Genomic DNA, 14,074 nt, shown 5'->3' on the forward strand with positions numbered 1-14,074 from the left:
TCTGGTGGAACAAGGTGCCATGGGAATGGACCCTAGCGCTCCAGCCGAAGCCCAACGCTTGTGGAAAGAGCGAAAACGGCTCTACCTACACCAAGGGAGGCTGTGCCGTGAGCTGATCAACCCAAAAACCCATGAGAAAATATGCCAGTTGATCGTTCCTCAAGCTGAGGTCGCTACTGTCCTGCGGGCATACCATGATGGTGCTGGCCACTTCGGGTGGAAAAAGCTGGAGATGCTGTTGAGGGAGCGGTTCTATTGGAGTGGGATGCGGGAATCGGTGGAAGCCTGGTGCCGAGAGTGCGGTCCTTGTACACTGAGGAGAAAGGACGAGACTAGCAAGAGGGCACCATTACATCCCATCGTTACCCATCAGCCGCTGGAGCTGGTCGCCCTGGACCATGTCAAGCTCACCCCTAGCCGAAGTGGGTACACCTATGCATTGACCATGGTAGACCACTATTCAAGATTTATGGTGGTAGTCCCCGTTAAGGACCTAACTGGTCGAACCGCTGCTCGAGCGTTCCAGGCTTATTTCTGCCGACCCCATGGGTACCCCGAGAAGGTGCTGACAGACCAAGGCCCGGCTTTTGAAGCAGAAGTGTTTCACGAATTCTGCCAGTTGTACGGCTGCAAGAAGATTCGGACCACCCCGTACCATGCTCAAACCAACGGCATGTGCGAGAAAATGAACCACTTGGTCCTGGGACTCCTCAAGACGTTACCGCTGGAAGAACGGAACATATGGCCGGAAAAGCTACCTGACTTGGTCGACATGTACAATAACATTCCGTCCAGCTCAACGAAATGCACCCCAGCGTATTTGATGAGGGCTCGGCCTGGCCGCCTGCCGGTGGACCTGGAGATGGGGTTGGAAGCTCCGGAGGCACTCCCTTCAACGGCGGAGTGGGAAACTCGAAGGAGAGCACAGTACCGGCAAATCCAGGAGTATGTGGAGAAAAACCTCAGTCGAAGTCGAGAGCAGCAAGAGCACCGGTTCAACCAGAAGGCGCCCGCAGGTCCTTTCCAGCCAGGAGATGTGGTGCTGAAACGGAAGAGAAAAGCCCACAAGCTGGATGATCAGTGGGAGCAAGTCCCTTACGTCATACAACCCACAGAGTGGGGCGATGGGAAGACCTACCAGATCAGTCGCGACCAAGGGGGTACCCTGGCCACCGTTTCTCGGGACCATCTAAAAAAATGCCCCCCAGCGTTGAAGGCAGAGGCTGAAGTACCGGTTCCTCCACCAGTGGAAAAGGCGGCAGAGGTAATCCACACTGTGATGGGTGACTTCCCAGCAAACTGGCCTACACAGAACGGCGCGGTGATACTTCCAGTGATACTGTTCCCGCAACCCGTGGATGAAGAAGTAGTGGAAGCGGTTAACCGTGAGCCAGAACCAGTGCCAGTGCCCAGGGATGAACCTGTACCCAACCCCCCTACACCTCCGCCTGCTCCACACTATAGCAGGGAGGAGGAACCGATTGTTCCCTCTACCCCACTGTCTAGCAACACTGGCACCGGGCTCCGAAGGTCCACCCGTTCCAACCTAGGTAGACCCCCACTTAGGTACAGGGAGACCGTTCTGTGAGTAAAAGGGGTCCGCAAATGTAAAAGAGTGTTGTTGTTTGTTTGAAAAGTTGAAAGTTCTGCAATGATAAGAAAATTGATGATTACCGAAAAGTTACCTGATTGTCTGCTGTGATTTGCAACCGGCTGGAGCCGGCACCGTTGTCCCCGTGGGGACCGTTTAAAGTTTAAAATTGCATGGGAACTATCCATGGACAAGCCCGTGCACTTTGCAGGGCAACCACAAACGTTAGTGGCTTGTAAATATGTTGGGTAACGTTACCGTTTCCGCAGGCCGCCTCCGGAGAGGCAGGTTGGAGGGAGGGCCCTGAGCAGAGCAGGCTAGGGCCCAGCCGCCAAAGGAACCGGTGGCTACCCTCTGGAGGGAAGGACAGATCTCGCTCGGGTACCGTGTGCTGGACTGTGGGTCAAGGGGTGCTGCCTGGGCTTTAGGGGCAGCATCAGGGCCAGGTTACTTGGGTGGGAGAGAGCGGAAACCGTAACCGTATACCGTTGAAACGTTAAAAGTAAAATGTGCCTCCCGTCTTGGGAAGAAGTTATTAAAAATGTTATGCATGTTGTTTAACCCTGTTATCCCCTTTTTACAGAAAAATAAAACCGGTGTAGGACGGCAGCCCGCGGACGGTCTGCATTTTGCTAAGGGGGAATGTGTCGCCCTGGGCAAGCCAGGGGACACAGGTCATACACCACCACACCCCACACCCCAGGTAGGCACACCTAAGCTGAACCAAAAAATCCTTGTTGCCTTCCTCCAGGAGTCTGGTGATGCACACCAGGGGGTGGGCCAGGCGGTTGGCTCCGCCCACCAAGGAGCTCACAGCTCTGGAGGCAGGAAGTGTCAGGCAGTCAGCTCAGGGACGAGCTTGAGTAAACAGAGAGAGTAGCCCGGGGAGGGCAAGAGTGAAGAGTGGAGCCCAGGGAGGGCAAGTGTAAACAACCAAGAAGTGAAAGTGGAGGAAAGAAGAGTAGTAAAGGAGGAAAGCAAGTGAGGTGACAAGAAGAAAGGAAAGCCTGAGAGCCCAGCTTTGTGTAGGGCCAGAACAGCAAGGTCAGCGATGGCGGTGACTGTCCGGAGGGGGACCGTTTGGAAGTTCCTGGAAGGACCCCGTTGGCTGTGTGCCCGGTGGTCTGGAGCAGTGTTCCGAAAGACAGTCAGCACCAGGGCAGGGGCCTCTCGGACCCCGGCAAGGCTAGGAGTCGCCAAATTTGCCGAATCCGTCAGTGAAGGGGACGTAGATTCCCCCAACAACCAAGTCCCGATTGAAGGCAACAGTCCAACCTGTACAACAGAGGCACCGCCACCGCCAGGGCACCAGTCTCTGAGGGCCAGCGCTTGCGGGCAAAGTGTAGTGCTCCTCCGGCCCAGCTTGAAGCCGGGGAGCGGGTTACCGGTGGGGACCCATCGCAACCAACCGTACATACAGGTGCAAGGAAGAGGGACATCACCGTCACCTACCGGGGAAGCAAAGCAGCCGTCTGTGGGACCGCCCTACCAGCCGTTTGGTTTACCGTACAAACTGTGTCCAAGTCTCAGGCTGAGTGAGTACCATAGTGCCGCAAGGCACAGCGCTGCCCCTGCGTCCCTGCGCCCACCAGGCCCTGCACCTCACAAGCCATCACCGGGCCCCGGGATCACCAACCCCTACCCACGGAGGGGCAACACAACACCTGGCTGCTCCCCATCACCATCCCCGGGATCCCCGCATTGAGCAGCGGTGGTGCTACACATCACCACAACCGTGGGTGGCGTCACGGACATTATCCCAACACCCCAAACAACCCCCCTTTCACTCACGGGCGAGGAGTGCCGCTCGAGAAACCCCGGGATCCGGCCCACCGCTCGAGCCACCACTGAGCAGCTGCCGGACCCGAGCAGAAGGGGTGAGCGCGGTGTGCTGACACCCTCCTCCCCGCCCGCGACAAGTGCTGTTCACAAGTTTGGGGAGGGTCTTAATTAGTCAGAAAAGGCTGGAAAAAGAGATAATTAATCCAAACATGTGAAGCTCATTGTTCTTTGTGCCTGAAATACTTCTTAATACTTTAGGGGAACCAAACAGAATTCTTGTGGTTTGAGGGGTTGAATAATAAATGACCCTCTGAATAAACTTTTCACAATTTAAAAAAAAAAAAAATATAAAAAAAGAAATAACATTCTTTTTTGCTGCAGTGCATTTCACACTTCCAGGCTGATCTACAGTCCAAATGTCACAATACCAAGTTAATTCCGAATGTGTAAACCTGCTAAATCTGCAGGGGGTTGAATACTACTTGTAGGCACTGTATCTAATTCCTAAAGGTGTTTTATTTGCACTTCTTGTGAGGAGTCTGAAACGTGACATCACAGCAAGCTGGGGCTGCACTTACTCCTCGCAGGGTCCATCATCCCTCCTGGAACAGGAAGTCACCGGGAGGCAGCACTGCAGTTACTTACTGGTTTCTTGCATCACCGCCCTCTGGCAAAGCAGGATACAAATAAACTATTAATAGTGATGAGCGAGCATGCTTGTCACTACTCGGTACTCGCACGAGTATCACTGTACTCGGGCTGCTCGGCGGGGACCGAGTAATCTCGCGATACTCGTGCTTTACTCGTGGTCTTCATTTCTGCATGTTGGCGCTCTTTTGAGAGCCAGCCCTCATGCAGGGATTGGCTGGCAGACCACTGCAATGCCACAGCCCTGTTAGTTGTGGAATTGCAGTGATTGGCCGGCCTGCACAGCGTCACCGAGCCTTTATATAGGCCGGCGCGCTGTGCTCTGCTCACAGCTATCCAGACAGTCAGTGCAGGGAGAGTGTCGCTGATTCAGGGAAAGCTTTGCGGCCCTTTATAGCTTTTTCAGTTGCAGGGCTGCAAACAGTGTGACCAAAAGTCCTTCTCAGGACTATTCTAGTTGTATACAGGCAGGCAGGGTATAGCCAGGTCGGCGTACAGTAGCAGAGTCCTTCTCAGGACTATTGTTGCTATATACAGGCAGGGTATAGCCAGGTCTGAATACAGGCTAGTGACCAAAAGAGTCCTTGTCAGGACTATTGTAGCAGTATACAGGCAGGCAGGCAGGCAGGGTAGTGGTGACCGTATACCAGCCTTCATATCTGGGGCTGGTGTACACAGTGTAAAACAGTCCAGATAGTGTCTGACTTGTCTGTACTGTAATTGTCGCTCCCCAAAAAAACCTGTTAGGTTATTATTGCGTCCGTGCTTGGTTTTTAAAACCGCACGTGTGTGCCTGTTGGTGGCAGCGTACAGGTGCACTGGTGTGCGTTTACCAAACTATTATATAACGCACAAGTGTAGTGTATAATACACGTCAGTCAGCAGTGGCTGATAGTGTCAGAGTTCTTAATTTTTGCTCCTAAAACCTGTGTTAGGTTATTATTGCGTCCGTGCTTGGTTTTTAAAACCGCACGTGTGTGCCTGTTGGTGGCAGCGTACAGGTGCACTGGTGTGCGTTTACCAAACTATTATATAACGCACAAGTGTAGTGTATATGTCACGCTCCCCGGGTCCTCACCCCCGCTCCCCGGCTCACCTGCCACGCTCCCCGCGCTCCAGCCACCGGATCCCGTCCGTCCCAGGGTCCCTGGACCCCGATCCCGGCACCCGACAGCTTCCCTGGACCTGGCCGGCTCCCCTGCGTCCTCCTCGCAGCCTCCTTCCCTGGCTTCTGGCACTCGGGCGGCGCGCATGCGCATTAGGGCGCGCGCGCGGTCACTGACCCTTTCTTAAAGGGCCAGCGTCCATTAACAGGAAATGAGGTTGCACAGGTACAGGGTATATAGGGGGTCATTGTCCAAGGGGGCGGGGCCTGATCTTCGTGTTCCCTGAGCTAGGAGTCAGGTCTCCTGGTGTTTATGTGCCTATACTCACCTATCTCTCTTTGTAGAGCCGTACCTGCCGCGCCATCCGGCCTGCTGTGTCCTGAACCCCGCACGCTGTCCGTCTGCCAGCTGACAGTCCGTACCATCTCGGATCCCTGCGGTGACCCGTCATCCCGCTCCAGAGGTTCCGGACCCCGCCTACTATCATCTCGGCTTCCGAACCTGAGCTACGTCACCAGTACCACCATCTGTGACTCCGTGGTCCCAGGGACTCCTCCGCTGCCCTCACTTGCACGGACTGTTCTGCCGCCCTTCAGTGCTTCAGCTGCCGGACTCCTTACCACCATCTTAGAGTCCGGTCCAGTGGATCCACCTCCTGGGTCTACCCGACCGCCCGGCCGTGACAGTAAGATCAGGCCATGGATCCCGCTGCAGCACTATTGGCCCTGCAAGAGGAACTCCAACGCCAGCGTGAAGTACAGACCCGCATGCTGCAATTTATGACCTCCGTGGACACCCGCCTGTACACGTTACAAGCATCCATGACGCCTGCGGCACCCAGGTCCTCCAATGGACAATCCACGGCTCCCGCACCAGTGGCAGCCTCGTCGGGTGCTTCCCAACTCCGGTTGGCTTCACCACCTCGTTATGCTGGAGATCCCAAGACCTGCAGGGGCTTCATTAACCAGTGTTCTCTTCATTTCACGCAGCTGCCACATCTGTTCGCCTCTGACCAAGCCAAGGTCGCCTTTATAATGTCTCACCTGGAGGGCGAGGCGCTGGCGTGGATGAACCCCTTGTGGGAAAAGGAGGACCCTATGACCAAGGATCTTCAAGAGTTCCTGCAGGCCTTTCGCAGCACTTTTGACGAGCCGGGACGCGCCTCTGCGTCTGCTTCATCCCTTCTCCGCTTGCGTCAAGGAACACTGACGGTGGGCCAATACGCCATTCGTTTCCGCACGTTGGCTTCAGAACTCAGCTGGAATAATGAGGCCCTAACAGCCGCCTTCTGGGAGGGTCTCTCAAGCCGCATCAAAGACGAGTTGGCGGGCCGTGACGTGCCCTCCACCCTAGATGCCCTGATTGCCCTAGCAACTCGAGTAGACATCCGTTTTCAGGAGCGCTCCAAAGAGCTGTCTCGGGAGAGACGTCCAGTCCGGCATCCCTCTCCTCCACAGAAGCCCTCCGTACCTCAGTCATCAACAGCTGGGAGTCCCGTCCACGAGCCCATGCAGATTGACCGAGTGCGTCAGTCTGCACAACGTAGAGCAGAGCGGCTTGCCCAGGGTCTCTGCTTTTACTGCGGTGAGGGCACACACCTCCTCCGTTCCTGTCCGGAAAGGCCGGGAAACTCCAAAGCCTAGGGTTGGTAGGAGAGGCCACCCTAGGTGCTGGGACTCTCTCTGATCCGGTCACATGGACCGTGCAAGTGACAACGGGAGAGACGCGGTTCACGGCTGAGGCCTACCTCGATTCCGGGGCAGCAGGCAATTTCATCCAGCAAGCCACCGTGGACAAATACCAAGTGCCTGTTATTCCACTCAACAAGCCCCTGGTGATTGCCTCTGTAGATGGGAGACCCCTTTCTGACACCATCTCCTGGACCACCAGGCCGGTTGAACTGCGGATCGGTGCTCTTCACACCGAGACCATCGCCTTCTACGTCCTCCCTCACATGTCCCATCAGATCCTGCTGGGTCTTCCATGGTTACGGGCCCACGAACCATCAGTCAGCTGGGGTACAGGCGACATCACCCGCTGGGGTTCTTCGTGTCATGAGAAATGTCTAAAATCCACACAACCCATCCGACAACCTCTGGTTCCTGAGAACCTACCGGGGCTGCCCTCGGCCTATTGGACTTTTGCGGATGTCTTTGATAAAAAGGAATCCGAGGTACTGCCGCCACATCGTCCATACGATTGTGCCATCGACCTGCTCCCTGGAACAACGCCACCACGAGGACGGATATATCCTTTATCTCCAGCCGAAACAAGGGCTATGTCTGCTTACATCTCAGAGAGCCTGGCAAGGGGATTCATTCGGAGGTCCTCCTCTCCTGCTGGAGCAGGTTTCTTCTTTGTCAAGAAAAAAGAGGGCGATTTACGCCCCTGCATCGACTACCGGGGTCTGAATCAGATCACAGTCAAAAACAAGTACCCTCTGCCGCTCATCCCCGAATTGTTTGACCGACTTAGGGGGGCTCGTGTGTTCACCAAGCTGGACCTTCGGGGTGCTTACAATCTGGTGCGCATCCGCTCTGGTGACGAATGGAAGACCGCGTTCAATACGCGCGATGGACATTATGAGTACTGCGTGATGCCCTTCGGCCTGTGTAATGCTCCTGCCGTCTTCCAAGAACTGGTGAACGACGTGTTCCGAGACCTCCTCTACACCTGTGTGGTAGTATATCTAGATGACATCCTTGTCTTCTCTCCGGACCTCTCAACCCACAGAGAGCACGTACAGCTGGTTCTACGAAGATTGAGAGAGAATCGCCTGTACGCAAAGTATGAGAAGTGTGTCTTTGAGCAGTCTACACTCCCCTTTTTGGGGTACGTCATCTCTGAGACTGGACTGCAGATGGATCCCAAGAAGGTCTCCGCCATTCTCAACTGGCCTCCCCCTTCTGGACTGAAAGCAATCCAACGCTTCCTGGGATTCGCCAACTACTACCGCCAATTCATCCCTCACTTCTCTGCTCTGACTGCTCCACTTTCCGCTTTGACTAAGAAAGAGGCAAATCCAAAGGACTGGTCGCCTGCGGCCGACGCCGCGTTTGGCTCATTGAAGCGGGCTTTTGCTTCCTCTCCTGTACTCCACCGTCCGGAGTTAAACCGCCAGTTCACCTTGGAGGTGGATGCCTCCTCCTCAGGAGCCGGAGCAGTGCTCATGCAGAAATCCTCCTCCGGGAAGATGGTGACTTGCGGATTCTTCTCCAAGGGCTTCTCAGCGTCCGAACGCAACTACACCATCGGGGACCGAGAGCTCTTGGCAGTCAAACTGGCACTGGAGGAATGGCGCTACCTCCTGGAAGGTGCAGTGTATCCCGTGATAATTTACACTGACCACAAGAACTTGGAATACCTGCGGTCCGCTCAGCGACTGAACCCACGGCAAGCCAGGTGGTCTTTATTCTTTGCCAGGTTTGACTTTCAGCTTCACTTCCGACCCGCGGACAAGAATGTACGCGCTGATGCCTTGTCCAGGTCTTTCATGCCCATGGAGCAGGAGGAAGCGACTACCCAACCCATCATCTGTCCTAGCAACATCATTCCGGTGGCCCCTGTCACTCTAGCCCAGATACCGCCCGGGAAGACCTATGTCTCTGAGACCGACAGGAAAAAAGTGTTACACTGGGGTCATGCCTCAAAAACAGCCGGCCATGCAGGCCAGAAGAGAACATGGGGTGCGATTGTACGCCATTACTGGTGGCCATCCCTTCGCACGGACGTCGCTGCTTTTGTCTCTGCCTGCTCCTCCTGTGCCAGGAACAAGACGCCCAACCACTTGCCCCATGGCCGTCTTCTGCCTCTGCCGATACCCTCAGTCCCGTGGCAACACATAGCTATGGACTTTATTACGGACTTGCCATTATCCTCCGGGCACACAGTCATATGGGTCGTGGTTGATCGATTCTCCAAAATGGCCCACTTCGTTCCTATGGCCGGACTGCCCTCTGCTCAGGAACTCGCGGAAGCCTATATACATCACATCTTTCGCTTGCATGGCTTTCCATCCCACATCGTGTCCGACAGAGGAACCCAGTTCACCTCCCGCTTCTGGAGGGCTCTATGCAAACATCTGGGAGTGACTCTGGACTTTTCCTCTGCTTACCATCCTCAGTCTAATGGCCAAGTGGAGAGGGTCAATCAAATCTTGACCTCATACCTACGTCACTATGTCAACGCCCATCACGACGACTGGTCCTCGCTTCTGCCTTGGGCTGAATTCGCCCATAACCACCACGTCAGTGACTCATCCTCCAAATCACCCTTCCATGTTGTTTACGGACTTCAGCCCGCCGTCCCGCTGCCTATATCCCCTTCATCGGATGTCCCGGCTGCTGATACTACTGTCCGTGACTTTGCTACCATTTGGGACTCTGTCAAGGCGTCCCTTGGGCGCGCTTCCCAGCGGATGAAGAAACACGCTGACAAGAGACGTCTGGATCCTCCGTGTTTCTCTCCTGGTGACCTGGTCTGGCTTGCTTCCCAGTACATCCGATTGAAGATACCGTCCTACAAGCTGGGTCCTCGCTACATCGGGCCGTTTAAGGTCCTCCGCAAGATCAATGAGGTATCCTACAAGCTACAGCTCCCGGCCACGATGAGGATACCCAACTCATTCCACGTCTCCCTGCTCAAGCCGGTTGTCCTTGGTCCTTTCTCCGCTGCTGCCAGTCCGGCTCCTCCACCTATTGCCGATGATGACATCTACGCGGTAAGGGATATCGTGGCCATGAAGACCGTACGAGGTCGGCAGTTCTTCCTGGTGGACTGGGAGGGGTATGGTCCTGAGGATAGGTCTTGGGAGCCCAGGGAGAACGTGGGTACTCCTCTTATCCGTGCCTTCATGTCCCGGTTGCGGGGAGGGGGGCGTGGGGGGGGGGGGGTACTGTCACGCTCCCCGGGTCCTCACCCCCGCTCCCCGGCTCACCTGCCACGCTCCCCGCGCTCCAGCCACCGGATCCCGTCCGTCCCAGGGTCCCTGGACCCCGATCCCGGCACCCGACAGCTTCCCTGGACCTGGCCGGCTCCCCTGCGTCCTCCTCGCAGCCTCCTTCCCTGGCTTCTGGCACTCGGGCGGCGCGCATGCGCATTAGGGCGCGCGCGCGGTCACTGACCCTTTCTTAAAGGGCCAGCGTCCATTAACAGGAAATGAGGTTGCACAGGTACAGGGTATATAGGGGGTCATTGTCCAAGGGGGCGGGGCCTGATCTTCGTGTTCCCTGAGCTAGGAGTCAGGTCTCCTGGTGTTTATGTGCCTATACTCACCTATCTCTCTTTGTAGAGCCGTACCTGCCGCGCCATCCGGCCTGCTGTGTCCTGAACCCCGCACGCTGTCCGTCTGCCAGCTGACAGTCCGTACCATCTCGGATCCCTGCGGTGACCCGTCATCCCGCTCCAGAGGTTCCGGACCCCGCCTACTATCATCTCGGCTTCCGAACCTGAGCTACGTCACCAGTACCACCATCTGTGACTCCGTGGTCCCAGGGACTCCTCCGCTGCCCTCACTTGCACGGACTGTTCTGCCGCCCTTCAGTGCTTCAGCTGCCGGACTCCTTACCACCATCTTAGAGTCCGGTCCAGTGGATCCACCTCCTGGGTCTACCCGACCGCCCGGCCGTGACAGTATAATACACGTCAGTCAGCAGTGGCTGATAGTGTCAGAGTTCTTAATTTTTGCTCCTAAAACCTGTGTTAGGTTCTTAGTGCGTCCGTGCTTGGTTTTTAAAACCGCACGTGTGTGCCTGTTGGTGGCAGCGTACAGGTGCACTGGTGTGCGTTTTTACCAAACTATTATATAACGCACAAGTGTAGTGTATAATACACGTCAGTCAGCAGTGGCTGATAGTGTCAGAGTTCTTAATTTTTGCTCCTAAAACCTGTGTTAGGTTATTATTGCGTCCGTGCTTGGTTTTTAAAACCGCACGTGTGTGCCTGTTGGTGGCAGCGTACAGGTGCACTGGTGTGCGTTTACCAAACTATTATATAACGCACAAGTGTAGTGTATAATACACGTCAGTCAGCAGTGGCTGATAGTGTCAGAGTTCTTAATTTTTGCTCCTAAAACCTGTGTTAGGTTATTATTGCGTCCGTGCTTGGTTTTTAAAACCGCACGTGTGTGCCTGTTGGTGGCAGCGTACAGGTGCACTGGTGTGCGTTTACCAAACTATTATATAACGCACAAGTGTAGTGTATAATACACGTCAGTCAGCAGTGGCTGATAGTGTCAGAGTTCTTAATTTTTGCTCCTAAAACCTGTGTTAGGTTATTATTGCGTCCGTGCTTGGTTTTTAAAACCGCACGTGTGTGCCTGTTGGTGGCAGCGTACAGGTGCACTGGTGTGCGTTTTTACCAAACTATTATATAACGCACAAGTGTAGTGTATAATACACGTCAGTCAGCAGTGGCTGATAGTGTCAGAGTTCTTAATTTTTGCTCCTAAAACCTGTGTTAGGTTATTATTGCGTCCGTGCTTGGTTTTTAAAACCGCACGTGTGTGCCTGTTGGTGGCAGCGTACAGGTGCACTGGTGTGCGTTTTTACCAAACTATTATATAACGCACAAGTGTAGTGTATAATACACGTCAGTCAGCAGTGGCTGATAGTGTCAGAGTTCTTAATTTTTGCTCCTAAAACCTGTGTTAGGTTCTTAGTGCGTCCGTGCTTGCATTTAAAAACCGCACGTGTGTGCCTGTCGGTGGCAGCGTACAGGTGCACTTGTGTGCAATTTCCAGAAACTTTGATATAACGCACAAGTAGTGAATATACACGTCAGCAGTGCACAGCATTGCAAAATGCGCAAGGGCATTGGCAAGGAACAAGGAAGTGGACGTGATGGTGGTGCAGGCAGAGGCCGAGGTCGTGGGCAAGCTCTAATTTCGCCACAACAAAGGGCCACATCTAGTCGCTCGCACGTCCTGTCCCAAATTCTTGGGGACCGCAGCAGTACACCGCTCTTGAACCAAGACCAGTGTCAACAGGTTGTTAGTTGGATAGCGGATAATGCTTCCAGTCAGATTGGCACCACCACAAACACTCTGTCTTCCACACGGTCAAGTGTCAGTAGCCGTGATACTGCACCGCACATTTCTGAACCTGATCCTCCTTCCTACCACCAGGCTGAGTACACGTCCTCCTCGGACATTAATGATCCCACACTTGGACACTCGGAAGAGCTGTTCACGTTTCCATTCACACATTCTGGCCTCTCGCCAGCTCATATTGAAGTGGGTCATGAGGAGATCGTCTGTACAGATGGCCAAATATTTGAGCAGCCACGTTCTCACGAAGTTGGCAACGTGTCTCAACAAGTGGTGGACGATGATGAGACACAATTGTCAGCAAGTCAGGAGGAGGAGCAGGGTGCGGAAGAGGAAGACGACGTGGTGGATGATCCAGTAACTGACCCAACCTGGCAGGAGGATATGCAGAGCGAGGACAGCAGTGCACAGGGGGAGGGAGGCGTAGCATCACAACAGGCAGTAAGAAGCAGGGTGGTGGCCCCAGGCAGAAGTCAGGCAACCGTTCCCCGGAACAACACGACGACACAAGGTGCCTGTACAAATGTTAGGTCTTCACGAGTCTGGCAGTTTTTTAAGTTGGATCCAGATGATTCAAAAAAGGCCATTTGCAACACCTGCCGTGCCAGCATCAGCAGGGGTACCAAAACTAGCAGCCTGACCACCACCAGCATGATCAGGCACATGTCAGCCAAGCACCCGACTTTGTGGGAAGTACAACAGAGTCGAGGAGCAGTGCTTGCTGATGTCACTGCTACGTCTTCGCTGGTTGTGCATGCGAGCCAATCCTCTGTCCATGCTGCCTGCGAACAAGCCTCCTCCACTCCTGCACCTGCAGTTGCCTACGCAGAAAGAACACCATCATCAAGCACGTCCTTGTCCCAGCGCAGCGTTCAGTTATCCATTCAGCAAACCTTTGAACGCAGGCGCAAATACACTGCCAACACCCCACATGCCACAGTTCTAAATGCTAACATTTCGCGACTGCTTGCGCTGGAAATGTTGCCTTTTAGGCTGGTGGAGACAGAAGCATTCCGTGACCTGATGGCGGCAGCTGTCCCACGTTACTCGGTCCCCAGCCGCCACTATTTCTCCCGGTGTGCCGTCCCCGCGTTGCATAACCACGTGTCACAAAACATCACACGTGCCCTGAACAACGCTGTTTCACCCAAGGTCCACCTAACCACAGACACGTGGACAAGTGCTTGTGGGCAAGGCCGCTACATCTCGTTGACGGCACACTGGGTTAATATTGTGGAAGCTGGGACCCAGTCTGAGCGAGGGACGGAACACGTCCTTCCCACACCAAGGTTTGCAGGCCCTACCTCAGTCAGTGTTTCACCCACACTCTACAGCTCCGGAATGTCATGCTCTTCAGCCTCCTCCTCCTCCTGCGCATCCTCATCCACTGTGCCCTCCACACCAGTCACAAGCTGGAAGCACTGCAGCACTGCCTCGGCGAAGCGGCAACAGGCTGTGCTGAAGCTAATCTGCATAGGTGACAAACCCCACAATGCAGAAGAGCTGTGGACAGCTCTGAAACAGCAGGCAGATCACTGGCTCACACCTCTGAACCTAAAGCCAGGAAAGGTCGTTTGTGACAATGGCCGGAACCTGGTGGCGGCTTTGAGGCGAGGCCAGCTGACACATGTTCCATGCGTGGCCCATGTGCTCAACCTCGTGGTTCAGCGGTTTATAAAGTCATACCCAGAGCTGTCTGATCTGCTGGTAAAAGTTCGCCGCCTGTCTGCACATTTTCGAAAGTCACCTACTGCTTCAGCCGGCCTTGCCGGCTTTCAGCGCCGTTTGCATCTTCCGGCTCACAGACTGGTGTGTGATGTCCCCACGCGTTGGAATTCAACTCTGCACATGTTGGTCAGGATATGTGAGCAGAAGAGGGCAGTTGTTGAGTACCTGCATCAC

At 54.7% G+C, this 14,074-nt stretch overlaps 1 protein-coding gene across 1 annotated transcript in view; it reads left to right on the top strand.

Annotated features, from left to right (window-relative positions):
• ASTN2 (astrotactin 2) overlaps nucleotides 1-14,074 on the top strand; it is a 935,497-nt gene that overhangs the window by 71,987 nt on the left and 849,436 nt on the right. The window lies entirely within an intron of this gene.

This window comes from Anomaloglossus baeobatrachus, chromosome 9, assembly GCF_048569485.1.
Source record: "Anomaloglossus baeobatrachus isolate aAnoBae1 chromosome 9, aAnoBae1.hap1, whole genome shotgun sequence".
NCBI lineage: Eukaryota > Metazoa > Chordata > Amphibia > Anura > Aromobatidae > Anomaloglossus > Anomaloglossus baeobatrachus.